The sequence below is a fragment of the Pinus tabuliformis genome, chromosome 3_2, assembly GCF_031772625.1.
Source record: "Pinus tabuliformis cultivar Carrire ecotype Pingquan chromosome 3_2, CPIR1, whole genome shotgun sequence".
Lineage (NCBI taxonomy): Eukaryota > Viridiplantae > Streptophyta > Pinopsida > Pinales > Pinaceae > Pinus > Pinus tabuliformis.
The window spans coordinates 384,573,188-384,600,925 of NC_142302.1; the positions used below are offsets into that span (position 1 = coordinate 384,573,188).

The 27,738-nt window shown below is 39.0% G+C and overlaps 2 pseudogenes; one reads left to right on the top strand and one right to left on the bottom strand.

Annotated features, from left to right (window-relative positions):
- Window positions 1-10,722: 10,722 nt before the first annotated feature.
- Window positions 10,723-11,037, bottom strand: LOC149181019 (pre-mRNA splicing factor SR-like 1 pseudogene; annotated as a pseudogene).
- Window positions 11,038-20,505: 9,468 nt separating this feature from the next.
- Window positions 20,506-27,580, top strand: LOC149181020 (SART-1 family protein DOT2-like; annotated as a pseudogene).
- Window positions 27,581-27,738: the final 158 nt, after the last annotated feature.

Here is a 27,738-nt window from a genome sequence, read left to right on the forward strand (position 1 = left end):
TTCAGTTTTTGGTGACCTAGGCTATGGTATGTGACCATTGCTCATATGAAATGGTGACGGTCGCTATCTGTCACTATAAATAATTATTGGTGACGAACTTTGAATGTCACTACAACACTTATGCTTTTGTCAATACCACCTTTGTTGATTTTCAGTTTTTGGTGACGGAGGCTATGGTCCATCGCCATTGCTCATGTGAAATGGTGACGATCGTTATCCATCATTATAAATCATTATTGGTGACAGACTCTTTATGTGACTACAACACCTATACTTTTGGTGATGCCACCTTTGACGACGATCAGTTTTTGGTGACGAGTGCTCTTTTGACCATCACCAATGAGCTTATGGTGACATTTTTCGCCCCTCACCAATGTCCTTTTTCCTTATAGTGATATGCAAATCATCACCTAGGTGACAAAAGGAACATAGAAACTAAGATGTTTTAGCATCAACCTCAAGTAGAACTAACAGACCCTATCATAGGTTTTAGAGAGATCAACCTTGACCGCTAGTGTTTTAAGGATACTATTTTTTATAGAATGTAATCATTCTTGGGCTACCCAAAATGCCTCATGAATCTGCCTTCCATCCTAAAACCCAAATTGTTCATCAACATAGATTGAGTATCCTTTTAATCCTCTTGGTAGTAATATTTGCAACAATTTTGTAAATGCAATTACAAAGAGATATTGGCTTGAATTATTTAAAGGAAGAGGGGTTATCGGTCTTTGGGATTAGGGAAATGAAGATAGCATTAATGGTCGCCAACACTCTCATTTTCTCTAGAATCCTCAATGACCCTTATAATATCCTCTTCAATAGTGTCATAGAAGCCTAAGAAAAATTCTACAGGCCAACAATTAGTCCTAGGAATTTTTTCCTTTTAAAAATTGTGAAGGGCTACCTAAACCTCTTCCTGCCTTGGTTAATTTGATTCTTAGCTCTTGTCACATAATTGGGGAATAAATATGTCATACTAACCACCTTTTTTGTAGATATCCTCTCTTCTACTATATAGTTTCCAGATATGCAGGTTGTTCCTTTAATCTTTTACAAATTGACATTGTTTATGAGGTAATACCACACTTCTATTGACTAGATTTGAATCATTTCTGATATATCTAAAGTGATAGGAGATCAAAGATAAAAATTTGAATTTGAATGGTATTGTGCAAACATCTCTTGAGATAGAGAAGTGGTATAACATTGATTTTTCTCGTTATACATTGCTTTTTGTGTTTGGAGCTTCACTCTTTTGAGATATTTATAAATAATGAAGCATATTCTCTCATTCATGGCTTAGATTTAATGAAGACAACAATGTTGTCAAGGGTAGAGAAACTTCTACTTGAAGATACAACTTGAAATGATGGATTACTGATACCCTTGAAATGTAGTGTATTACTTGCAATAAAATGTATCTGCTTGATTTCCATTTGATTTTAGATTTGGATTTGTATTGCTTGTACCAATATTTTGTCATTATCTAAACCTTATGTATATTTTGCTAATTGGTATCGACGTTACTTATCTATATTTTTTCTAGGTTATAAATCCACACAAGGAAAACCCCTAAGTACTTCACCTCATTTTGAGGAAGGTACACACTATAAACCCTACAATTTAGAGGGAACATGGCTGTTATAGACATATTTGGGCATTGCAACCCAAATCACATATGTCCATAAACAAAGGGCTTCTAAGTCCCTAAAAGTGTTGTTTCATACCCTAAAGGAGCAAGGTTAGCTGATTACATCATCTCCCAGAATTTTTCCATGAAAAACCGCTCAGAACTGGTCAAAGCACGACCATACAGACTGCCCAATGCAAAGGGTGTGATGCATCTCACCTACCACATGCAGAAAAGTGTGATGCATATTGGAAAGCCCTTCTTTAGGGTATTATGAGTGAGAGCAGATAAATGAAACAAGTAGTTTGCTACGTGGAGACCCTGAGAATCTTCTAGAAGCTACTCATTTGACACTTGCCTCCCTGAATTCGCCCAAGGATGAGTAAGAGATCATGAAATCTCGAAGTGGAACCAAGAAATATCAGAGAGATGACACTAATCAAAATCCCAGAAGTTGACTCACCCCCTTGCAAATATCTATAAATGGATCCCTCATCCTAGAGATCCAAAGGTTGGAATTGGGTAATTTGCAAAGAAGTGTTGTTGGTTTCTCTTTGAAGACATTATTGGGTGATCTTGCTTTGTATGAGGTGAAGAGGGCTTTCAATCTAGGAGGATGGCGCTGGGTAAGACCAAGTGGTTGTAATCATCTCTTTTACTACTTTTACTAATAAAGCTATTTGAGTTTTCCTCCATATTCTTGTGTATCTCTGAATATTGTGTTGATATATGCATTTGTATGGTCAATATATATCTGATCCTATATTGTTTACAGTGATAGATCTCTATGCTTTGATGGTATTATTCTGTTGTGAATCTACAGGTGCTCTTTGAAGTGAGACAAGTAAGGAAGCAATGGCGATATTCTGTCAAAGGAGAAAGGAAACAAGCAAGGAGCCAAGTGGAAGACTGAGGTTGGTACTCTCTGTATCTTTCTCATCTCTCTCTCATAAAGGAAAAACAAGTGACTTTAATCTGTTTGTTTCTAAGATAGCTACCCATCTTAGTGGGACTAGTAGCTCTGAATAGACACTAGATTTCCTGATAACAAAATGGTGACTCCACTGGGGAATGATTAGTTTGATTGCTTGTATCTATTTGTTTGATTCATAAACCACAGATGGAGCCTGAAGTTAAGCCAGCTAGCCTTCGAACTGCATTTTCTATGTAAGTGCAAAGTAGACCAATTCTGCTTCAGTCAATCTCAAGGTTTGTTTATGAACTGAACAATTGACTTGCAAACATCCTAAGTTCCCTAGAGGTAGCTTGAGTAACCTCATTAGATCAGCCCTTGTACTGTGTAGTTACTGACTATCATTTGCTCGGCCTAAATTCTTTAACTAAGCTACAAACTGTGACCAAAAATCAAGTTAAAGTCTTGTCCCTAGACCATCACAGCTTCTCTTCTTGGCAACCTGGATGCATTGCACCTCCCATGTGCAGTAGGTGGGATGCATCCCTGTTTCCTTGTGTTACAGGTGCGATGATCAAACAAGACTAGCTCTGCCTCCAAATTTTGGTTTTTTCTTCACTCTCTTCAGCTTTATTCAGGAGTTTTGCTGTGTGTGATCAGTAGAACATTGTTGAGACCGCCTTCCTTTGCATCATCCAACCTCCATTGTGCAAATATTTGTGAATGTTTTTATGTATTTTTCGCCATTCATAGTTCTCATTTAGAAAATGGTAGCCTAATTGAACTGTCATCTTTGGATTTGAAAGCGTCGCAAGTGTCGTTTTCAGTCAAGGAAAAGAATCCTTCTCTTTTTGATAGTCAATTACATTGTTACTCTTGTATTTGATCTGAACTAATAATACTTCAAGTGTTGAAAGCATTTTTCAATTCAAAATTGCAAAGAGTCGTCTTATCTCCCTTTTGTTTTTTTGAAAAGAAAATCGTTAGTATTGTCTCTTTGAAAGAAGATATAGTTCAGATTTGTGCTTAACATTCTTTTTGTAAATCACACATTAAGAAAGCAGAAAACAAATACATGCATGTGCATTTGCATTTAGACTGCTTGTTGATTTTGATTTAGGACAGTGCATCTAGTGTGTGCTCTCTGCTCTATGTTGAAAGGATTTTGTTTCTCTTTCCTTAGTAGCTAGGATTTTCATTGCAGAAAGAAGATTAAACGATTGTTTATCATCTTAGATTGCATTTTAGGAATTGTATATCTACATCAGGTGAACCTTAAAGGAAAACTTCTTAAGAAAGATCAACTATAAAATAAATCAATGAACATAAAAGCACTTTGGAACCTAACGCACAACATCTAGAAGTATAGGCTTCTTATGCTCTTAACCTGCAAAATAATACCCAGATACAGAATATGTGAAGAAAAGATACCCAGAACACAGAATATGCGAAGAAAAGATACCCAGAACACAGAATATCAATGATTTTATTATTCAAAGAGCAATGTTCACATGCCTCTTCGAGGGGGCAACCTCCAATAGAGCAGAGCTCGATTACAAAATAAGACACGATACTCCTCGTAGGGAGTCTCTATCCTTTATATATGACTCATACATGCAATACCACGGGCCAATACCGTCGGTTTTATTAATACCATCTATCTAATAATACGGCCCATTTGCAACTAATTGTGGTCCCATGATTAATTGCGGGTTAACCACTTACAAATATTAATATGGGCTTTATTGACTCTTGACTATGATGTGATCCCATGACATAAATAAGGGGGTTAGGGTGGGACCCTAACATGCCCTCCCCCTTAAGACTAGCCTTGTCCTCAAGGCTGAAGCTGCAGAAACTGCTGAAGAATAGTGGATGGTTCCCAAGTTGCATCTTCCGGAGAGGTGTCTTTCCATTTGACGAGGACTTCCTTAATCATGCGGCCGCGCAGGTGCTTGTCTCGTGTGTCTAGAACCTGTTCGGGTTGAAGCCAGATTGACCCTTCTTCGTTCAATTCAGGTAGACTGGTTTGAACTCGGCAATTGTTCCCAATCACTTTCTTGAGGCACGATACATGGAAAACTGGATGGATTTTTGCTGTAGGTGGCAAAGCCAACTTGTAAGCCACTTCTCCAATGCGCTGAAGTACTTGGTATGGTCCGTAGAATTTTGGAGAGAGGTTTTGACAACCCTTGTCTTTGAGTGATGTTTGCTTATATGGTTGCAGCCTCAAAAAGACCTGATCCCCTTCTTGAAATTGGCGCTCTGAGCGATGTTGGTCGGCCTGTTGCTTCATGCAGTTCTGAGCTTGATGAAGATTCTCGCGAAGATGGGCGAGCATGGTTGCGCGGTGTTGTAGGAGTTGATCCACTGCTTGTACTTTGGAGCACCCCGTGAGATAAGAAGTAGGGGAAGGCAGAAGTTGACCATAGACTGCTTCATAGGGAGTCGTTTTGGTGGTGGCATGATAGTTGGTGTTATACCACCATTCAGCCAGAGGTAACCACTGTACCCAAAGGTGTTGCTTTTCTGAAGTGAAACACCTAAGGTAGGTTTCTAGACATTTGTTGATGGCTTCGGTTTGACCATCTGTTTGCGGATGATATGAAGTACTGAGTTTGAGTTGAGTGCCTTGTATTCTGAAGAGTTCTTGCAAAAAATTACTGGTGAAGATCGGGTCGCGGTCGGACACAATAGAAGTGGGCATGCCATGCAATTTGAAGATCTGATCCATGAAAGATTGAGCAACCAAAGTTGGTGTAAACGGGTGGGGTAGGGCGCAGAAATGAGCATACTTCGACAGTCGGTCCACAACCACCATGATGACTGACTTGTTCCCTGACTTTGGAAGACCTGTAATGAAATCCATAGAAACCTTCGTCCAAATTGATGCCGAAATGGGCAATGGTTATAATGTTCCTGGTGTGTTGACGGTTTCCCCTTTGTCGCGTTGACAGACATCACATTCTGCTACGAAAGTAAGGATGTCCTTTTTCATGCCTATCCAAAAAAATGATCTTCTGGTGCGAGCATACGTCTTCTGAAAGCCCGAATGTCCTGCAATGGGAGATGAGTGCAATTCTGCCAAAATGCGACTTTTGAGGGTGGATGTTGGTGATATTACGACTCTGTCCTTGTAGCAAAGAATATCATTCTGCCACAAGTAGCCCTTGCTGGAATTAGGATCTACCTGCAATTGAGAAATGAGTTGGGAGAGCCTGGGGTGTAAAAACCATTCCTTGCGAACCTCTTCAATCCAGTCTGGAATGGGGAGGGAAATTGCGATCAGAGTACTTTCCTCCTCAAATTGGCGCGATAATGCATTTGCTACACTGTTGTCTTTCCCTTTCTTGTAAATGATCTCATAATCATATCCCAGCATTTTGGCTAACCATTTATTTTGTTGTGGGGAGGATAGGCGTTGCTCCAAAAAATATTTAAGACTGTGATGATCTGTGCAGATTTAGAAACGTCACCCCAATAAGTAAGGTCGCCAGGTCTCAACTGCATGTAAGATGGCCATCATTTCCTTCTTGTAGCTAGATTGGCCCAGATTCCTCCCACTGAGTTGTTGGCTTGTGAAGGCCAATGGTCGCCCTTCCTGCATTAAGACCGCCCCAATACCTGTACCCGAAGCATCACATTCAATGATAAAGGTTTTGGTGAAGTCGGGTAGTGCTAAGACTGGAGTGGAACACATGGCGTTTTTGAGAGCGGTAAATGCCTGTTGTGCTTCCTCGTTCCAGAAGAAGGTATTTTTCTTTAGGAGTTGAGTGAGGGGCTTCGCTATGTAGCCATAGTTGCAGACAAATTTACGATAATAGCCTGTGAGACCCAAAAATCCTCTCAAGCTCTTCAAGGTCTTAGGTTGAGGCCATTCTTGCATTGCCTGGACCTTTTTAGGGTCCACCTTGACACCTTCACGCCCCACAATGTGGCCCAAATACTCAACTTCTTCCATGCCAAATGAACACTTAGACATCTTGACAAATAATTTATGCTTGCGGAGCAGTTGCAAGAGTAGATCTACATGCTGAAGATGTGCCGCCCAAGTGCCACTATAGATGAGGATGTCATCGAAGAAGACAAGGACAAATTTTCTGAGATATGGTTTGAGGATGTGATTCATAAGGCTCTGAAAAGTAGAGGGGGCATTACAGAGACCAAATGGCATGACCAAGAACTCATAATGGCCTTCATGAGTTCTGAAAGCCGTCTTGGGAATGTCGACTTCCTTCATGCGAATTTGGTGGTAGCCTGAGCGAAGATCCAACTTAGTGAAGAATTGAGCCCCATTGAGTTCGTCCAGCAAATCATCAACCACCGGGATGGGAAATTTATCTTTGACTGTCAACTTATTGAGGGCCCTGAAGTCGGGACACATCCGCCACTCCCCATCTTTCTTGAGGACCATGACCACTGGGGATGAATAAGGACTAATGTTGGGACGAATGACACCTGCTTCCAACAATTCCTTGATGATTTTTTCTATTTCATTCTTTTGGGTGAACGGATATCTGTATGGCCGCACATTTGGGGGTTGGGCCCCTAGAACCAAGGTGATGCTATGATCATGTTCCCCTCGCGAGGGTGGAAGCTCATGAGGCTTGTCAAAGACCGTCCGATGGTTATTTAAAATCTGTTGCATCTCAGGATGAATTAGCAGAGACATGGTTTCGACTACCTGTATGGCATTAAATTGAGCTACCACTCCATGATGGCCATTTTTTAATAATTTTTCCATCCTATGCGTGCTGATGACAGAGGGGGCTCCCGCCTGGAGTCCACGGAGGGTATGTGTGGAGTTGTTCTGCTTAAAACTCATATATAACTCCTGGAAATCCATTGTGATTGGCCCAAGGGTGCGGAGCCATTTCGCGCCTAGGACAATGTCGCAACCCCCCATGTGTATGGCAAACATGTGGGTTTTCAACTGATAATCCCCGATTTGAAGTTTTACATTTTCACAGCGGCCTTCACATTTCATTGTGCCCCCATCTGCAATTTGGACTTGGAAGTTAGAAACTGCCCGTACAAAACAATGCACTGCTTCAACGATTTTTTTGATGGATGACATGATGGCTACTTCCACTATCAATCAATACTACTACTAGGCGATGTTTAAGAAAACCCCTGATTTTGAGAGTTTGAGGGGAAGAAATTCCTGCCAATGCATTTAGTGAAATAACTGGTTCGTCAGATACAATCTCCTTTTGGTTGTCTTCTTCAATCGCCTCCGGTTCCTCAAGTGGTGGATCTTCCTCGGTGGAGCTGTAGTCAGTGGCATCTATTTGAAAAAACTTGGGCTCCTTGCATTTATGACCCGGGGAATATTTTTCATCACAGTAGTAACATAGTCCTTGCTTCCGTCTTTCGGCCATTTGCTCAGGTGACACCTTTTGAATCTTAAGTGTCTGAGTTGTGTTGGGAGCCTCTGGGGGACGACCTTTAGCGGGGAAGTTGGGGCGGCTGGATTGGGCTGTTAATGCACGTTCCACCTTACGAGCTACCTGGCAAGCCTCTGTCCACTTGGGAGGGTGGTGGAGTAGAACTTGAGCTTTGATGGCTTCTTTAAGACCGCTGATGAAACATTCCATGTAGAACTCATCTATGAGACCCTTAGTACAGAAGGCTAAGGCTTCAAAAGCGGTAATATATTCATCCACTGTACCCGTCTGTCGGAGCTTAGTGAGATGCCCCAAAAAAGAGTCTTCCTGTTCAAAGCGATTTCGAAGAGCTTTGGCAAATTGGGCCCAATTCTGAAAAGGTCCATTGCAACGCTGATGCCATTCCCCCCATTGCCATCATTCATTGTCCAAGTACATGGTCCCCACCATAAGCTTAGTCACCTCATCTAGGATATGATTCAATTTGAAATACTGCTCCATTTGTGCTAGCCATGCGGACGTGTGAGAACCATCAAATTTATGCATATCCAACTTGGGAGGTCGCTGACTGGGTGGTGGATGGGTGTGCCAGATGTGAGGAGAGTGGCTAGACTCACCCTCATGGTATTCATGGCCATTATACGCCTCCTCGTGGGCTGGCTCCTTGCCCTTCGAGAGTGCTTCCTGTACCTGGAGACTTAGTCCGCGAATCTCATTTTGGATGTTGTTCATCACAGTTTGGATGGAGTTCACATGGTCTTCAATTTTGTCCATCCTTTCATTGGCCATCGCTTGAGCGCGAGTTTCTACCATACACCAACCTGATGAAAAATTGGGACCGCCTAAAAATTTTTACTAATAAATTGAATGGTACCACCGTGCTCAGCTCGTCGTCTTGATTCTGATGGGCTAGATCACCAATAAGCGCCCCAGAAGATCCTAGATTTTTTTTTTTTTGTTTTGGAAAACTCCTAACGGAGTTTTACTCCTCCTTGATCAATACTGCTATTATCACAAAACCAGTACTAGGGGCTGCAACCAAGCAAGGTTTCATGTAACTGTTTCAGACCAGACTTTAGACTAGGAATTAGCCTTCCTAATCAGAGAGGGCTCTCTCACAGGCTTTTGATAGAAAATTAATCACAACAACAGAGGGCTAACTCTTCACACATTTATAAAAATATAGCTGGCTGGACATACATCAAATTAGTCTTCATTGGGCTATGGAGTCTCTCACAGTTAATAAACAAAATCACAGTCATCTCATGGAAGTCAAGGCTCTTTGCATCATCAGATGTTCAAACATAATTTACCTAAATCAAAGCTTGCTAAACATACAGGAAGTCAGAGCATTAAAAATGAATTCTGAGTGATGTTCAAACATGCTTCACCAAAACCCACAGCTTGCCAAACACACAGGAAGTCAGAGCATATAATATGAATTCTGAGGGATTGTGTTATAACAAGGCTGTAAAAAGAACATTAAGAAAATAAGCCATCATCACATTTGAACACAGTGATCCATTGAGAATCTTGAGAAGAAACAACCTGTTTTACCATTACTGTAACAGTCTTTACATATGCTCAAAAAAAACTCTGTTTTTGTATATACAGTCCAACCCCTATTACATTCTAATTTTCACCATATATAGGAATACATTTCCTCCCTCTAGAATGAGTTCGAATCTCCTATTAACTACTCCTACATGCCTTTAACTAACTGCATTAATTACATACATGCTAAACTATAATTACATAAAGTCCTAATCAAACTAAAACAATAATTCTTTTCTCCTCGTAGACTTGATGCTTTCTTGAATGCTTTGACAGCTGTCCTCCTTCAATTAATCTGATATGGCTGAGCTACAGGTGCAATGGATGCTGATTTAGGATGCTTAAGAGCGCTGATGGCTCATTAATTGACCAGAAGAGATGCTCCTATCTTAACGGTCTCTGTCTCCCAACATTCTCCTAAAGTATAGCAGCATGTTCCCAAATCTTTTAATAACTCCAGGTATGGAATGATGCCAGGTTTCTGATGTGCTGTAGGTGGTCTTGATAAACAGCTGTTCCTTTTCCTCAACTCCTGCTCACCGTGTCAGACTAGCTGCTCACAGTATAACACTAGCTGCCCTGCGCTTTAAATCATCACCTACAGCAGTTTCGTAGCGCGCTACGAAACTGCTGTGTGATTTAAAAACACAGTCCTCCTCACTGGTTTTCTGCTAACACTGTGCTACATTTATTAATGATCTCCTCATTCCAACAAATGAACAACAATTTACAAATAATCCTGTTTAGCTGCCAGGTTTCAATGTCAATAGCCTTTCCTAAAAACAAACTCAAACAGCATGCCCGGATTCCTCTGTTTTTTAGAGATACTTTGGCTGGAACATAGTTTACTAGTTTAGCATTTAGTCCCAGCTCTCTTTCCTCAGTCTTCCAACTCGATCTGAAACACCTACAAACAAATCATCAAAGTTTTCCAAAGAGGATGATGATGAAACATTTGTAAATTCATGGTCTGCTATGTCTAGCTCCTGAAAGAGGAACAATAGAGAATCCTTCTAGAAATATAGTTTTTCTTGGACAAACTTATATTCTGCTTCTTGAGATTTTGTTTTTAGACCATGAAGAGCTTGGTTAATTTTATTCTCAAATTTTAGCGCTATGATATGAACCAGTGACTTAAGTAAACCCGAGGATCCATTTATTTCTTCTGAAAGCAACCTCAATCTGCTCTGGAATATATCACGAACATAAACACCCATTGTGGTCACCCTTCCATTTTATCCTGGAGAAAATTCCTCCTCGTCCTTAACATAAGGCTCAACCCAACCCCATAACATCCTAGGATCTGCAACATAACGCAGGTACAAGAAACCAATACATCTCATGTATGGAGAATCCTCGTGCTTAAGAAGCCCATGCATTTGCTTCACTGTCAACTTCATGGTAAAAATTTGTAGAGAAGACAAAACAATAACTTCATGGTAGGTCTTCAGCCTTTACAATTCCTTGAAGTAATCTGAAGACAGGATGTTCATACAGAGAACCTTTTCAAGCAAAGAATCAATAAGCTTTCCACATGTTTGTACTTCCATATTCTTCCCCAATAAACTTCCTTGAGCTCAAAGCTTGATGTCTTCCTTTGTGAATGATGAGTTATAAAAGACGAATAAAAAGCAGCAAGGGATTCTTTGAATTGGCAAGGTAGAATGCAAGAGTACTGAATCTCTCTCTGCTGGGTTTATGCTTGTATCTCAAACCATCAATGTTAAATCATCGCTGCAAGATACCATTCTGTCTCTGGAAAAGTCAAAAGAAACCGCCCACAGTGTTGATGTATGGCCGCTGACAGAATTTCCCAATGTTTGCAGGCATGCTTAGTCACCACCGTCTCTATCGTTTGCCCAAAACTTAATACATCTCAGGGTGGAACGGAAATTCTCAATTTTTGGTACCAACTGAAGTATTAGCAAGCGATAACTCAAGGGAACATTTGCATTCTTCACACATCAAACCTCTGAAACTTCTTGTGTGTCCTTAAAACAATGAAATATATAACCTGGTCCAACACACAAAGTACCAACATCTGCTTCTGGTCCATGTACCCCTAACTGATACGACTTCAAAATTGAATATTTTTGCATTACTGCTCGATTCCCATCAAGGCACCCGAATACTCTGCACTTGGTTGCGGCAATTTCATGACAATTTGGTTTCTTCATCGGCATATATACATCACAAGCCTCTTTCTTTGTAAGAACATGTGAAGCCGTATGTATATGAGTCACTTTTGGTAACTGTAATGGTATTGTTTATTTGTTATGAGAAGCATATACATTCGAGGACGCCAAGTGTTATCAGAGATTATTTATTAGATGCTCTGCACGTGCCTCTCTGATCTGCGCAACAAGTTTACCATCTCCGAATGTTATCTTAGAACAATACAGGTGTGCCGCCATGTCACCGACAATATATCATTAATCAAAGAATTCGAACTTGCCACGAAACCAAGGGACTCTTTTCAAGACTGAACAAGAGGAACGAAAGTGACCAAGTCATGCTTGAGAACGAAAATACACCAGATCAGGAGAATTATCATGCCGCTGTCCGCCGTATGATGCTTGCAATCTAACTCCAGATTGTCGACCTTGTGGCAATCGAATTTTTATAGGAACCGCTTGACACTTGTCATTTAATCACTTAGGACTGCGTGTACTTTCTGCAGCATCAACCATATGAGGCCGGTGATCTCCACCATTCAATTGCAGACCAACCCTCTTCTTCTCTACTGGCTGGCCATCGATCTAGTAGCCAAAAGCCCTGGTGTAGCACCTGTATTTTCACAAACTGATGCCCACCACATCAGGATATTCGCAATGCGCCATCTCGAGCTTTCAATAAATCACTTTATCATGGCAATAAAAGCAATATCGCCCCCATTACATTAAGAACCAGATTAGAACACGATTGCAGAAATGTATAATGAAGGACTTTCCCACTTGTCACCAAACCAATTCTTGAAAAGTTTGCCAAGACCAATTGGGTTATCATCAAACATACTGCAGCACCCAGTATTAGCAGTTGCTATTAAACCAAACAGGAATCCCTGATCATCTTAGAGAATATGCTCACCTACAGCCCTTATTTTCTGGAACTCTAACGCTCTAAAATCTTTCTATGAGTGCAAAGGCTACAGATTTGACAAAGAAGCCATCACACGCTTATATCTCACTTTAGAGCACTGTCATTCGGGAAGCATTCCCTTTGTAAAACCTCAAGGATTGAACTCGATGGCTAGAAGCCACTAAGATGAAATGAAAGAATCTGGACAATTATCCTCGAGTGACCAAACCACTACAAACAAAGAGGTAGTAGATGGACCATCAACCTCATAGAAGATACCAATTTTAACAAATAGGCATCATTTCTTTTTGCTGCTATAATGTGATAAAATTATATACATTTTTTAGAACAATCATTACAAAGAGGTCTGCTGTAATGGGTGTAGGGTAGGATTTATCAGCTATTGGCCACAAGTTTGAATCCCAATTAAAGCATACTGCAGCATCTGACAGTGGAATGCTATCAAACTTGAACCCCAGATCATCATAGGCAATATTCTCACCGCAGTTACCTTGTTCTACTCAGTCATAATAACCTTCTCATCATGGCTTAGGAAGTCCACCATCTATACTAATAACATTAACAGGTCCATTATTTGAAATACAAGCAGTCTCTGTTTCACCCAGATTTTGCATGTCATAATTAGCTTATGGGACAATCTTAAAGCCAGCAAACATTGAAGCGGCTTCAACTGCATTCCTTACATTGCCTTTCTCATCAAATGTGCAGCCTTCCAAGAGGCCACGAATTCTATGGTTCTGAATATTAAAATAATGCCAAACTGGATTTAACTCGGGCTCCAACTTCAATAACAGTATGATGGTGTTCTCAAGCTAAGATACATCAGATGCAACAAGCCGAGGCTCGTACTGCATTCAAGGGTGCACAGTCCTTCCCTTAAATATCTGTCATTTCCAAATTTCGCAGCGCAGCCACTGTAAGGTCAGTGTTTTCGCTACGAAATCACTAAAACATATGGCGCTGCGAAACTGTTAACAAGTTTATGCGCTGCGAAAACACCCTGCCTTTTAGATATGCTAAAAATTTTTGACAACAGCATTTTCAGTGATAACAACTGCAGTCACCAAATCCTCAAAATGTCAATGTTGCCAAAAATCCTACGAAAAGTATTCCCCGGTATAGGAACCCTGCACAACAACTCTGATCTAGTGGATCTGAGAGATTTGAATAGTGGAACAACTGCTGCTGCGGATCTAATGGAGCTGCGGGACTGATGTCTGCTACTGCAGCACGTCTTTGCACACGCGGATCTAATGTGTGATCCCCCGATAGAAAAGGGAACTATGGTCTAGAGGAGTGTCAGGTGCTACAGATCGCAATATACATAAGGGTCTGACAGTAGTACTCGGCCCAATGTTTCAGGTCTCTAACTAAGGAGGATCGACCGTACCCTTATCCGTACAACCCGACTACCCTATCGTACGGGCGAGTAATCTCTCCGAGTGCTATTCTCGGTGTACTGTAGCCACAAGACGGCCGAAGGTTTATCTATGGCAAGGTTTCAAGGGAGCCTAGGGGGCTTCCTATATACCTAGAGGGTACGTGGAAGACAGTCCGTGCGCGGTTCTGTCTAATGTGCTACTACTCGAAGGGGTGCCCACAGGGGTTACAAGGGAGTCCAAAAGACGTGACCACCTCTTGTATTTCCTGTGCGCATGCCTCCCCAAATCTACAGGTTTATGCGCTCAATGACAGATCCTGTGGTTTAAAGACGCCGGAACACGTCTCGAGCCAAATTTTTTTTTGCTAAAAATTGGAGATCCCACCGAGCCCTTGAAAGTGCTCTGATACCACTTGTTATGCTCTTAACCTGCAAAATAATACCCAGATATAGAATATGTGAAGAAAAGATACCCAGAACATAGAATATGCGAAGAAAAGATACCCAGAACACAGAATATCAATGATTTTATTATTCAAAGAGCAATGTTCACATGCCTCTTCGAGGGGGCAACCTCCAATAGAGCAGAGCTCGATTACAAAATAAGACACGATACTCCTCGCAGGGAGTCTCTATCCTTTATATATGACTCATACATGCAATACCACGGGCCAATACCATGGGTTTTATTAATACCATCTATCTAATACTACGACCCATTTGCAACTAACTGTGGTCCCGTCATTAATTGCGGGTTAACCACTTACAAATATTAATATGGGCTTTATTGACTCTTGACTATGACGTGATCCCATGACATAAATAAGGGGGTTAGGGTGGGACCCTAACAAGGCTAGAGACATATTCCAGTGTCATAAAGCCTGGTAACTATCACTTTCATCGTAGGTTGGGTGATTCCTCCTCTTTGAGACAGCAAGTGCCAGTACGGACTTGTGCTCCCACATACCGTCGAGTATATATTGGGAGACCACAATAGGCTATATCCTTTATCCTTAGGAAGCTATGTCTGCCACCCTATCGATTGCAATGCACTGAACACAACATTTAGGAAGATTGACTGCAGTTCCATAAAAAGTATTATGCAGTTTTGTGATTGGTTTTCTAATCCCTCTGTCTAGATTTCCAAAGTAGTCTCTTTTTTTCCTTTTCAGACTCCTTAAAGGAAAAGGTCCATCTGAGAACTTTTCACTTCAGGCTCATTAAAAATTGAAGGCGGCTAGAGTCATCTTTAGCTTTTTCTCGACTCTTAAAAATTGAAAAAGCAAGTTGTGTCAAAGCATATAAAATTTATTTTAATTGGAATAATGTCACTATTCCCTCATTGGTCTTAGGTTGATAAAATGGAGTCCACCAACCAAGGATTTCCCCTCGGGGGAAATCCTAGTCCTTTCTCCTCTTGGGAAGATGTTGGTGCACCTCATATGGCCACATTGTACCTTCCAGGACTAACAATTGGCCTACCAGTATGGCTTTTCTCGACCTCTTTCATTCAAAGCACCGTGATTCTTCAACAATTGAATTAGCAACTAGATGATACTAGAGTTACCCCCTAACCTTCTACTTCGATTGTCTCTCCCTCTCCTTCTTCCTCTTCGTTTGGTGAAGATAGTAAAACTAAAAACCAAGTAACTGAGAATAAGAAGAAAGGGAAGGAGAAGAAGAAGAAGAAGGAGCCAACGATAAAAAGGGGCAACAGTGCATCGTCTAGAGAAAATCCACACACTGCACCATCCAAACCTAAATCTCCATGTGTCATCTGCAAAGGAGACCATTATCATCGAGATTGTCCTTGCGTCCCACGAATCTTAAGAGACTGGTCTCCCCGCTTGCACAATCCGATGTCATCAACCTCTGACGATCATGTCGAGAGTACACCGTCAACTAGTGAAAATGAAGTCACTAGACAGAAAGGAGAATCTAAATTTCCTTGTAGACTGTGTGAAGGCAATCATGCCCTCCATCGTTGTCCCTTCCTGGGTGAAGAAAAAAGAGTCTTGGATAATCGTCCTGCATCACTGTAGTGACTCCCTCCTGGATACAAGAAACTCTTGCTGAATCCATTGCTAGTTGAAAATCTGACTAACCCACCTTTGTTGTTGGTCAAAGCACTTATCATTGAAGATAAACCGTCCGAGTCAACATTGGACCAAAGTCAACAGGTCGAGATGGCAGTCGACCCCATCTTGGCTTCAAAAGATTTACCTTCAGATGATATAGTCACCAAAGAGAATGAGAATGACACCATTCAAATTATTTTCGTAAACACAGACCCCGATGAACATGGGGGCAATCTGTCCATTCCTTTACCGCAGGAAGGAAATTCATCAGAGCTGTATTTGGCCATTTATTCGGTCCCACCTCCAAGCAACCTAGTCGTTTCCTTTGATCGGAACCTACTAGGTAGACCCCGTTTACCATCTAGTGTACCATTCTGAATCATAGTGCAAACTTACAAAATGGTCATGGTTGGTACCATCATAGGTGAAGGGGCTTCTGTGAGTATCATTTCCTCGACTACCTAGAAATCACTTGGTTCGCCATCTCTTTTTCCTGAGATGAGAAATCTTACAGGCTTCGATAAAGGAACCAGTCAACCATTAGGGATCCTTCCAAGTTTTCCTATAACTTTGAGAAGGAAAACTATTTATCTGAATGTAATGGTAGTCCAAGGACCTTTAGATTACAATCTACTCCTTCAGCGTGACTACATTTATAGCATGGGAGCTATTGTTTCCTCACTCTTTCGACTAATGTGTTTTCCGCATGAAGGCAGAGTGGTCCAGCTCATAGACTAGCTTTCATTCCCCGGTTCACACATAGCTAATAGTCAAATGCCATCCCTAATAGGTCTTTTTATGCAAGGAATGTCTCATCAATCTCCAGTCCGTCCACCTGATGAATGCGAGTGATTTAGTGATTATGACTAAAACCGAGGGGGCATGCACCCTGGTCTGCTTGGAAGGAAAACTTCAGGTATAGGGTAGGTTTCCGCAGAGGATATATGACTGGTCTGACACACCCATCCATTTAGGAAAATGGCATTAGACTGGAATAAGATACCTCTGTTAGAAGGTAGGCCTTTCCTAATAGAACAAATGTTTTGTCTACAAATTGAAGGGTAACTTGGAAAAGGTAGGCCTTTCTTGAGAGAACAAATGTTTTGTCTACAAATTGAGGGGTAACCTGGGAAACTCTACTTCGCTATACCTGGGGGCATGCAAACCTTTTTGCATGAAAGTGAAAAGCAACCATTTATTTTCCTAGTTTGTAGATTCTTAACCCTTTAAACTCTTAGGATCGGCCGTTTCCAGCTTACATAATAAAAGGAGTCAGAGCATAATTTCAAATGGTGCAAGCTCCCTAAAAAATGAACCTATTGATGGGACATCCTTATTATATGACTGGCACGAGCAGTTTTACATGAAGTTCAAGCTCGTTAAAAATTAAACCTAGCAATGAGCATATGTTCCACCAGAGTTTAAGCTCATTAAAAAATGAACCGACCTCCAGTAAATAACCCTTGTGAATGATTATCATCAGCTTTTGAGCCTTGGTCATGTTCTTACCATCACCGCCACTCTGTTTTAGCCGATCATTCGCCTCCATTTGATTGTTTACCCCTTTTGAGGAACAACTGTGACGAGTGATCCTATTAGCCACCTTCTTTACACTGTTGTTATTGAAGAAGTTCCAAACCTTACCTGGAACTAGCTGCTATCTAAAAACATCACTCGTTCCTCAAAAAACGAGTCTCCTTTAAGCTCTTTTCATTTGACTCATAAAATATGAAAAGATTGCCGAGCAATTGGCCTTGCCAGCTTGTTAAATTGATCGGAAGTGCTATCCCTCCTCTAGATTTTAATCTTTTTGGACCTGAGGGATCATTACACAAAAAGATCGATTGTTTGTCTTGTTCAACTCATTAAAACTATTAAAAAGTCATCCCTTTCGCATTGTTTTATAATTTTTTGGACTTAATGGATTATATTACGAAAAAGGAATATTGGAGTTTCCTTTCTGTCTCTTTTTAGACTCTCTAAAATTGAAAAGGACCGATTTATCCTTGTCATTAAACTCATTAAAACAATAGTGAAAAACTTGTCCATTCAGATAAGAGCAAGTTTCACTGTCGCTAGACTCGTTAAAACATAGTGACGGGTTTGCCTGGAGGGTAAATTATAGAACAAGCATATGTTATCCTCCTCAAGCTTGACAAAAATAAAGAGGTACCGGTCAAAAATGATTGGGGAAAATTAGGAAGAAAACTTGAAGAAATTTTATTGGTAGCAGGTAGCTCTTGAAAATGACACTTTCACTCCTTTGCCATGATTGAGTTGGGTTGGGTTATTCCGTTCACCAGTCATCTCACCATTGGTCCACCGTACCATCCACTTTTGGGGTTAACGCTAACAATCCATTTCAATGTCGCCGATATGTTTAAGAGAAGCTGCTCAGAGAATTCACCTACCCAGCTTGTGTCTCATCCACTGGAATACCTTCACGCTTCTTTCTTTCATGACCACCACCCTGAACCTTGTATCATTAGATCATTTTCACCTCTACAAAATCATTTGCTCCATTCCGTGTTGTAGATGTGGGATCCAGTAATGCCTTCCTACGACAGGTCACTTCTTATCGACATTAGCTCATTATCCAATAAGCCAACCTAGGGACAACCCTTCCAGTACTTTGAAGCTTGCATGCCTCAATGGCATGTTTCTCACTTCCGGCAACATGTTTACATCCATGGCCTTCGACAGAAAGATTTTGTGTGGTGTTTGACATCGACTCGTGTATTCACACCATGTGAATTGTACTGCAGTACCTTGAGGGTCATCATCATCATCGATAATTCCTCTCGCATCTGTTAACAGCTTACATCATTGGCTGGTAATCAGGCGATGTCCTTCCATGTTCGACATCAGAACATCTTTTCATATGGATCAACTTGTACTTTCGGGCGAAGATTGAACGAGTTTTGAAGACCCAAGATCTATTTTCATCCATCCGGGCTGCGATATATTCAGGGAAATAAAGACATCAAATGTACATCATTGCTACACAGGTAATCATCCAAACTAAGGGATGATGGCTCTACCAGAATCATCAGTATGCACACAGACGGTTGTTTTTCCTATGTACATGAAAATGAATTTATCAAGATGAGCATGGGAATTCCCGCCTTAGCTAGATCATGAAAATATTATGAAGATAATGTATTGTATTGTATCTTATTACAGGTCACCTTCCAATGTGAAAAACCTCAGATCCTCATTATAAAGAATTTCACCCGACATCAAAAGATTTGCGACCTCATGCTTTAGGGGGCAACTGTTATAGACATATTTGGGCACTGTAACCCCAATCACATATGTCCATAAACCAAGGGCTTCTAAGTGCCTAAAAGTGTTGTTTCATGCCCTAAAGGAGCAAGGTCAGCTTATTACATCATCTCCCAGAAGTTTTCCATGAAATACCACTCAGAACTAGTCAAAGCAGGACCATACAGACTACCTAGTGCGAAGGGTGAGATGCATCTCATCTACCACATGCAAAAAGTGCAATGCATACTGGAAAGCCCTCCTGTAGGGTGCGATGAGCGAGAGCAGACAAATGGCACAAGTAGTTTGCTAGGTGGAGACCCTGAGAATCTTCTAGAAGCTGCTCATTTGACACTTGCCTCCCTGAATTCGCCCAAGGATGAGTAAGAGATCATGAAATCTCCAAGTGGAACCAAGAACTATCAGAGAGATGACACTAATCAAAATCCCAAAAGTTGACTCACCCCCCTGCAAATATCTATAAATGGATCCCTCATCCCAGAGATCCAGAGGTTTGAATTGGGTAATTTGCAAAGAAGTGCTATTGGTTTCTCTTTGAACACATTGTTGGGTGATCTTACTTTGTATGAGGTGAAGAGGGCTTTCAAGCTGGGAGGATGGTGCTAGGTCAGACCAAGTGGTTGTAATCCTCTATTCTACTACTTTTATTAATAAAGCTATTTGAATTTTCCTCCATATTCTTGTGTATCTCTGAATATTGTGTTGATATATGCATTTGTACGGTCAATATATATCTAATCCTATATTGTTTACAGTGATAGATCTCTATTCTTTGATGGTATTATGCAGCTATGAATCTATAGGTGCTCTTTGAAGCGAGACAAGTAAGGAAGCAGTGGCGAGATTTTGTCAAAGGAGAAAGGAAACAAGCAAGGAGCCAAGCAGAAGACTAAGGTTGGTACTCTCTGCTTCTTTCTCATCACTCTCTCGTAAAGGAAAAATAAGTGACTTTAATCTATTTGTTTCTAAGATAGCTACCCGTCTTAGTGGGACTAGCAGCTTTGAATAGATACTAGATTTCCCGATAACAATGGACGGTAAATAACAATGCTTGAAGCCATTAAAACAATATACTCTTTATGAGCTCAACATGTTACTTTGGGGATTGAACCTAGGTGGGGAGGATAACAAAATCATTCCTCCCAACCACCTGAGATAAACCCAATTGACTATCGATGTTTCTTTCTGTATTCAAGCTTCTGTGATCCATAATGAATTAAGCAAAGTCTTTTGGTAGAAATCACATAAGAGAATTTTTGGTTAACATGTTTCGAACCAACAAGTGTGGTTCATCATGAGGACTAAATGAAGAGGTAGACCAATGTTTCTATCAGTGTAGCAAAGATTGTGGGTAAATAAGAGTATAAAAATTGAGGAGCATAAAAATATTGTGAGGGAAAAAGCAACACATCTTTCCAGGATTTTTGAAGAGCAGGTTTGTAACCTCTTGAGGTGCACATGAGTGTCCTTTTTTATATTATAATGATATTATATCTTATTTTTCAATTTCTTGTAATAATAATCATTATTCAACTTATAGATTTGAATATAAAATTGTATTTGATATGGGTGCTTCGTTTACTCAGGATAATGTGGAGGATATAGAAAGTGACGATGAAGAAAGGACAGTGCACAGTGGAAGTAATAATTTCTTTCTTAAACACTTTTTCTATAGTCTTCTCTGCTTAGCTGTTGCAAATGTTTTTCTATTGTATTCTTACTATTTCATTGTATTTCTAAATCTTACATTTATAGGAAATGTCTTCCATGTGTTGAAATAAGAGAAAAGTGGATGCATTCACTGGATGTTAAAACCTCCAAAATTGGCAGATGGGTGTGTAGCATACTTGCTATGATATCAATCTATTATATATCCATGTTATGTGGTCAACACCTTTCTCTAAACAATGTGTAGTGTTGTTGATATGCAGAGGATCTGGCAGGACTGAAGGTCCTTAACGGGTTTGATAAAGTAATTGAAGGAGGGGTAGTTTTATTGATACTTAAGGATCAAAATGTTCTTTTTGGTGATGATGTTAATGATGGTATGTTGAGTTTGTCTTCCAAGTCCTAAATTTTTAATTTACCTAATATGGTCTTTGTATCCCTCTTTCTGTTATGTTTGTTGATTGAAGATTCACTAATTATGTTGTCATGCTACTACAACAATTGATATGCTTGAAAACATTGAAATTGGAGAGAAAAATGCAAGAAATGAAGCCTACAAAGCAGCTAAAAAGAAAATTGGGATCTATGAAGACATGTAAGGTAGATATTTATTGGATAATCAATTTTCTGAATGTTTTAATTTTTATCTTACAAATTTCTCACTATTTTTGTTGTGACAAAATTCAAAATGATATGAATATTATGCAATCAATTCTTCCTCAATATGATGACCCTTTTAAGGAGGAGGTAAGTTTTTCCCTTGATGTTCTTATGTAGTACTATTGAGATATTTAATATGTTCACATTTTTTCTAAGATACTCAAGGCTTTAGCATTCATTTTGTACCAAGTTTATATGAAAATTTTGAAATTTTATTTTCAGGGGGTAACTATAGATCAAATGTGAGGTATAAATGAAGAAGCCTATAACAAACTAGATGAGGTACGCTAGATAAAATAAATTCATAAGCATTTTATAGTAGGTGGGTGTGTGTGTTTTAAATGGAACTACTTCTATCAACTAAAGAATCTGGAAATAGAACTGGTACTTTTGTAGTTAGCTAACCAGTGGCTTCAATACTAAAAAACTACTCAGTGACTAGCTGACCATGATTATTGAGACTTCCTGCTTCCTACTTGTTAGGAAAGGCTTGTGTTCAGAATTTGCAATAAAATATAACAAAATTTCACAGCAACCTACAACTTTATGAAGAAAAACATTTTACTTCTGAACAACAATAGAGTTAAAGGATTGTTTCATTGTTGGCTGACTCAGAGGGTCCTCTATAGGATTCCATAGCCCTGGTTATTTTTCCTTCTTTCATTGTAAAAATATTTTTTCCAAGTTTTTCACTTGCAAAATCTTTAAAAAATTCTAGATAATTAAAGATAATATAAGATAATTTTATTAATGTCCAATAAATGATCACAAAAGTGGGTCAATGGGGATAAAATAAAATATAGTTTGTGTAGTTCAAAGTGGGAATGAAAAAGCAACTTCGATCTTTGAGCTTCCATCAACAAGAAAAGATCTAATACCTAAGAATCAAGTCATAAAGAAATAAATAAAAGGACACATTCATGAAACTTTGAAATGAATTGAATACGTAAGTGAAATCTCCATCTCAAACACCTCGGAGTTAATACCATTCCAATGCTCCTTTTTGTCATGCATAAATTATTTTCCATGCAACATCCTAGCTATAGTCTATTGAGATATATTAAAATGGCATTCAGGGGAGGCCCTAACTAGCTTCCTTTCCTTTTCCTACCATGAGGGAATGAAAATGATGATCCTTTAACAATGGATTTTCAAGAGTGTTGATGAGTCAAAGGAGAATCCATGAAACAATCTATTAACGCAGTGACAACCTACCTTAGTTGTCACAATGAGCATGATCTGTCAACTCTAGGAAGTGCTCAAAGTAGAAAATTATCTTAGGGTTGAGGCCCCAAAGAGGTGAAATAGAGTGATTTTGATGGATTTTCTATCAATGCCCTCTCTCATCACCCCATCAAGGTCCGATTTAGACAACAAGAGGTGGAACAAAGTGTCTAGACAAAACATGAAAATGTGGAGGCAATCAACAGATTTGGCCATTGATTGAAACATGCTGGAGGTATTATAAAATCATCAATGAACCAACATAGCGGGGTTTGCATAAACATGGAACTCTAAATAATAGAGAGCAAGATAAGGGTACCATGGTTTCCTTGAAGCAGAATCCCCAAGGGTTCGAACACTAAAGGAAGAGACTAGATTAAAAATGGTCTCTAGGTGGAGACTATGTTCTTTGAAATCTTCTTGGATGATGGACTAAGGATCTTCTGCATGTATTGAATGAAAAAACTATAACATAAGAAATTGTACTCATTCCATTCAAGCCTAGTGAACTTGAATCATGTTGTTTCCCAAACCTTGGACCAATAGAGGATTGTGGCTCTGATGATCATATCCAAGAGGTGCATTTTAGATGTGATGTCCTAGAAGTACTCTGGAAGCTCTGCCTCTAGATTAGTCCATATTTTTTTCATCCTCTTCTTCCTTTTTATTGTCAAGTTTCTTTAGGTTTTGCATGTTTCATTTGATTTCTCACATATTTTTTCTACCCTTGTCCATTCTTCTGGAAGACGATCCCAAACGAGGGTCATTTCTTCTTTTATCCATGAAAGCTTTCTTCCTTTTGGATGTATCTTGTTTCACAACTCGACACAAACTCAGAGTCATGGGACCTTATCCATGACTATCATCTGATATTCCTTGTTTTCAAACAAATAAACATATTTTCCATAGGAAAAGAGGGAAAATTTCTTAAGATTCAAGTTACCCCATTCCTTTACGATCCATTGGAGGGTTCCTTTGGAAAAAATCCTATGAAATCTTCAAACTGGCACAAATTGTGAGAAATGCTCCAAACTTAAGCAACATCTAATTCAACTTGATTACAGAGTCCTTTCCTCTTTTCGACTATCCTAAATAACAATGAGAGATGAGTGAAGTTGGGAATAGATGTTTTCTCCTTAAAATATCATTGAACCTCTAAGGAAGAGCTATTTATGAACATTAGACCTACTGAAAGAGACCTGAGGGACACTAGGTAGACACCTAATTGTAAACATATGTGTTGGCCCTCTTTTTTAATCAAATTTTGCTTATTAAAACACACTTAATTTCCATGTTATCCTTCGATTTACCATCCATATACACCCTATTTTGACCAAATTATGCATATCCAAGTATATAAATTAAGATTTTCAATTTTTAGATGTTTTTACAAAAATGGATTTTAAGTGCATTTTTGGACAAGATGAGAAATTCCGGTAATGGCTCCATTGAAGTCATACTTGCAAGACACCTCGACAGGAGATAAGGACATTTCTAGAAAGATTGGGAACTTAGATTGAATAAATTCCTATTGGTTCAGTCAAAATGAGCTTAAACAGTCCTGGTCAAAGTTGATCAAACAAGACCAGTCATTTGAGAAATCCGTAGGAAATATGCCAAAATTAGTGATTTTTTGGATTTTCCAAATTTTGTGTAACTGAATGGGTGGATTCGACCAAGATAGATGGGATTAGTATAGCTAAGGTGGTTAGAGACTTTTTAGTCAAGTTTTTTTTTATTATTTCTCTATTTAAGCAAAGACTATTGAAGGCTTAAGTATGTAGAATTTATGTAATCTGATTTTGAGACTCTTTGAAGAATGAAAGTTAATTGAAGAACATGTTTCATTTCAAATTTTCTGCTCATGTTTGGTTGATTTACTAAAGTTGTTTTAGCTGAGATTTCTTCAAGTGTGAAAGGCAAGGGTGGAGGGCCTCCACAACAAGTTAAGTGCACTTCTTGGTTAAATTTTCATAGTTTTCATAAAGTATTTCTTGTTTCAAATATATTTAGATGTGTGATGATTACTGAATGGGTATTGGTTTAATTCTAATCTACATATGAAGGGACACATAGGAATTTAAGTTAAATTCCCCTTCTCTTTGATATTGACCTAAAAATGAATTTCATTCTCCTTTTCTTATTTGAAGTTATTTCTGCATTTCTAGTTTGAAGCAAGAATTGTGATGAAGGAAAACTTGGTCCTCCTTAGTTAGGAGCCTCTTCTTTTACATCTTCTGCATCATAATCGATTGTTAATTAGTGCTTTTCAATTTCTCTTCATGGAAATAGTATCGTAGGGAAGGACAACGAGGTTCTCCTAAGTTAGGAGCCTCATCCCACATATTATTTAAGTGAATTAGAAATTACTTAATTAGAGTTTATATTTGTAATATGCATTTTTTCAATGTTTATATTTCATCTTCTAAAATTGACTACGACTGAAATACATATATTTTGGATGTGCTTCCAAGCTTACAAGCCCAGATTGTTAATTAAATACTTGTGTTAATTTACTCAATAAACTGACCCAACAATATGTTGGATTCATGGCTGGTTGAAGCTCCTGCAGCCTCATCATCCTGATTTTTATTTGGTGTTTATTTGTTAATGAGACATTTGTTAATCATGTTTTAGATTTCATGTTATTTTTGAAGAATGCTACCACACTAGTTTAAGGAGGATTAAAGTGTGGTTGAATGTTGATATCACCTATTATGTTTGTGTAAATTTTTCTGTTTAGAAATGTTAAATGTTGATATTATATTTTATGTTCGTGTAATATTGTCTCTCTAGATATGCAAGAGGTTGCAAGGTGCAACTATGACTAACCGAGTTGAAGAGTCACTCGCCCAACCAGGAACAATTATTTTTTATTATTACACTCAAGAGGAAATGCTTCAATTCAAGAAACCTAAGAAGAAGAAAATGTTTTGAAAGAAGGATAAGATGGACATTGATGCACTGGAAGCAGAAGCAATTTCTGTTGGATTGGGTGTCGGGATCTTGGTTCTAGGGATGATACAGAACGAAAGTTTTCCAGGGAAAATGCAGAAAAGGCAGAAGTTGAACTCAGGAAAAGTGCATATAAAAATGCATATAAGAAAGTAGGATAGGCTTCGAGAGGGCTTTGATACAAGAAGTCATCAGATGCAATGTAGGTTGATGAAGATGGAGATGTTGTTTTTAGTGTGGAGGATGAAGATCTTTACAAGTCACTAGAGAAGGCCAGGAAAGTGACATTGAAGAGGTAAGCAGAAAGTAGTGGGTCTAGCCCCCAGGAAGTAGCTCATTTAGCAGTAGCTGCAAATTAGGCAAAGGAAATGGTCAATCATCAAATGAAGTGTAGGAAAATAAAGTTATATTTATGGAGATGGAGGAGTTTGTGTGGAGTTTACAACTTGATGAAGGTGTGTGGAAAACAAAAGGAAGTTAGAAATAATGATATGAATTCTTAAATTTCATTTTGTAAGGAGTTGTCTCATGTAGTCATTATAGTTATAGTAGATATTTGATTTTATATGATGTTTCTTTGTACTACCTCATTGTTTTATAATTCTAATTTTGTGCTCATTGAGCCAGATACTCACAAGCCTGTAATTGAAGATGTCTTTAAAGAGGATGATGAGGGTCCAGGTCCTATCAAACAAGATGATGTTACTGAAACCATAAGTGGTTGGATTGAGGTGAAGGAAATGGATATAGATGTCAGTTATAAAAAAGAAGAAGAGGAAGAAGTGGTGACAGATGACATAATTAAAGAAGCTTCTGTAGGAAAAGGTTTGGCTAGGACCTTGCAACTATTGAAGGAAAGGGGTTCATTGAAAGAGTATGTGGAATGGGGTGGAAGGAATATGGATATGAAAAAAAGAAAACTTGTTGGAGTATGAGATACTGATGGACCAAAAGAGATACAATTAGACTATTTATATGAGTTAGGTCATATTGTAAGTTTCTTTGTTTGAAATTTACAATTGTCTTGTGCTTTAGGCATGTTGATCCCCTAGTTTAATTCCTTAATATCTATTCATAGAAACAAGAAATTCATTTCCTTTCCATATATATATATAGATGACACCTAAAGAAGATTTTTGGAAGTTGTCACATAAGTTGCATGGAAAGGCCCTTGGAAAATGAAACAAGAAAAATGTATGAAAGAGTATTAGGAGGAATTGAAGCTTAAGAAAATGAATACTAGGGACACCCCTCTGATGTCCATGGAAAAAATGTGTGACATCCAGGCCAAACTGCATACTCCTTATATTGTTCTCAGTGGTCAAATTAAACCAGGGTGTGCTTATCTTCTTTGTAGTTCAGGCATGAGTACTTTTAATTTGAGCATTATCTCACTGGTATTGGCTTATATTAATGTACTACCTTGTCCATGTATTTTCATGCTATAGGAAAACAAGTCACCCACAAAGTGGTTTTTCTACTGTTGAAAAGGAGGCTCTAGGGAGAATAACTCTAATTCTTCGAGACGGGAAGGTTGCTAGCATTGAACTAAATATAATTTTCTTCTTGTCTTTCTTTAGATGAAATTTATTCAGCACAATTGTGTAGTACATTATATGTTGTGTCTTGTAGTTTTGCAAATATGTGACATGATTTTTCTCATTATAGGTTGATAATTTCTTAGGAATCAAGCATAAATCTGAAACTGGGATGATGGGTCCTACGAAAAAACCAAAGACATGATATAGTTAGACTTGGCACTTCTTGCATGAAGATTATGAGTTTTTTAGGGCCATGAATACTATTGATGTCAAAGGTGTTTGTAGTCCTCATATATGATATGGTCCTTAAGGTTCTTAGCTTTTCTGCCAATAACAAGCTCAAAATTCAAGAATAATATC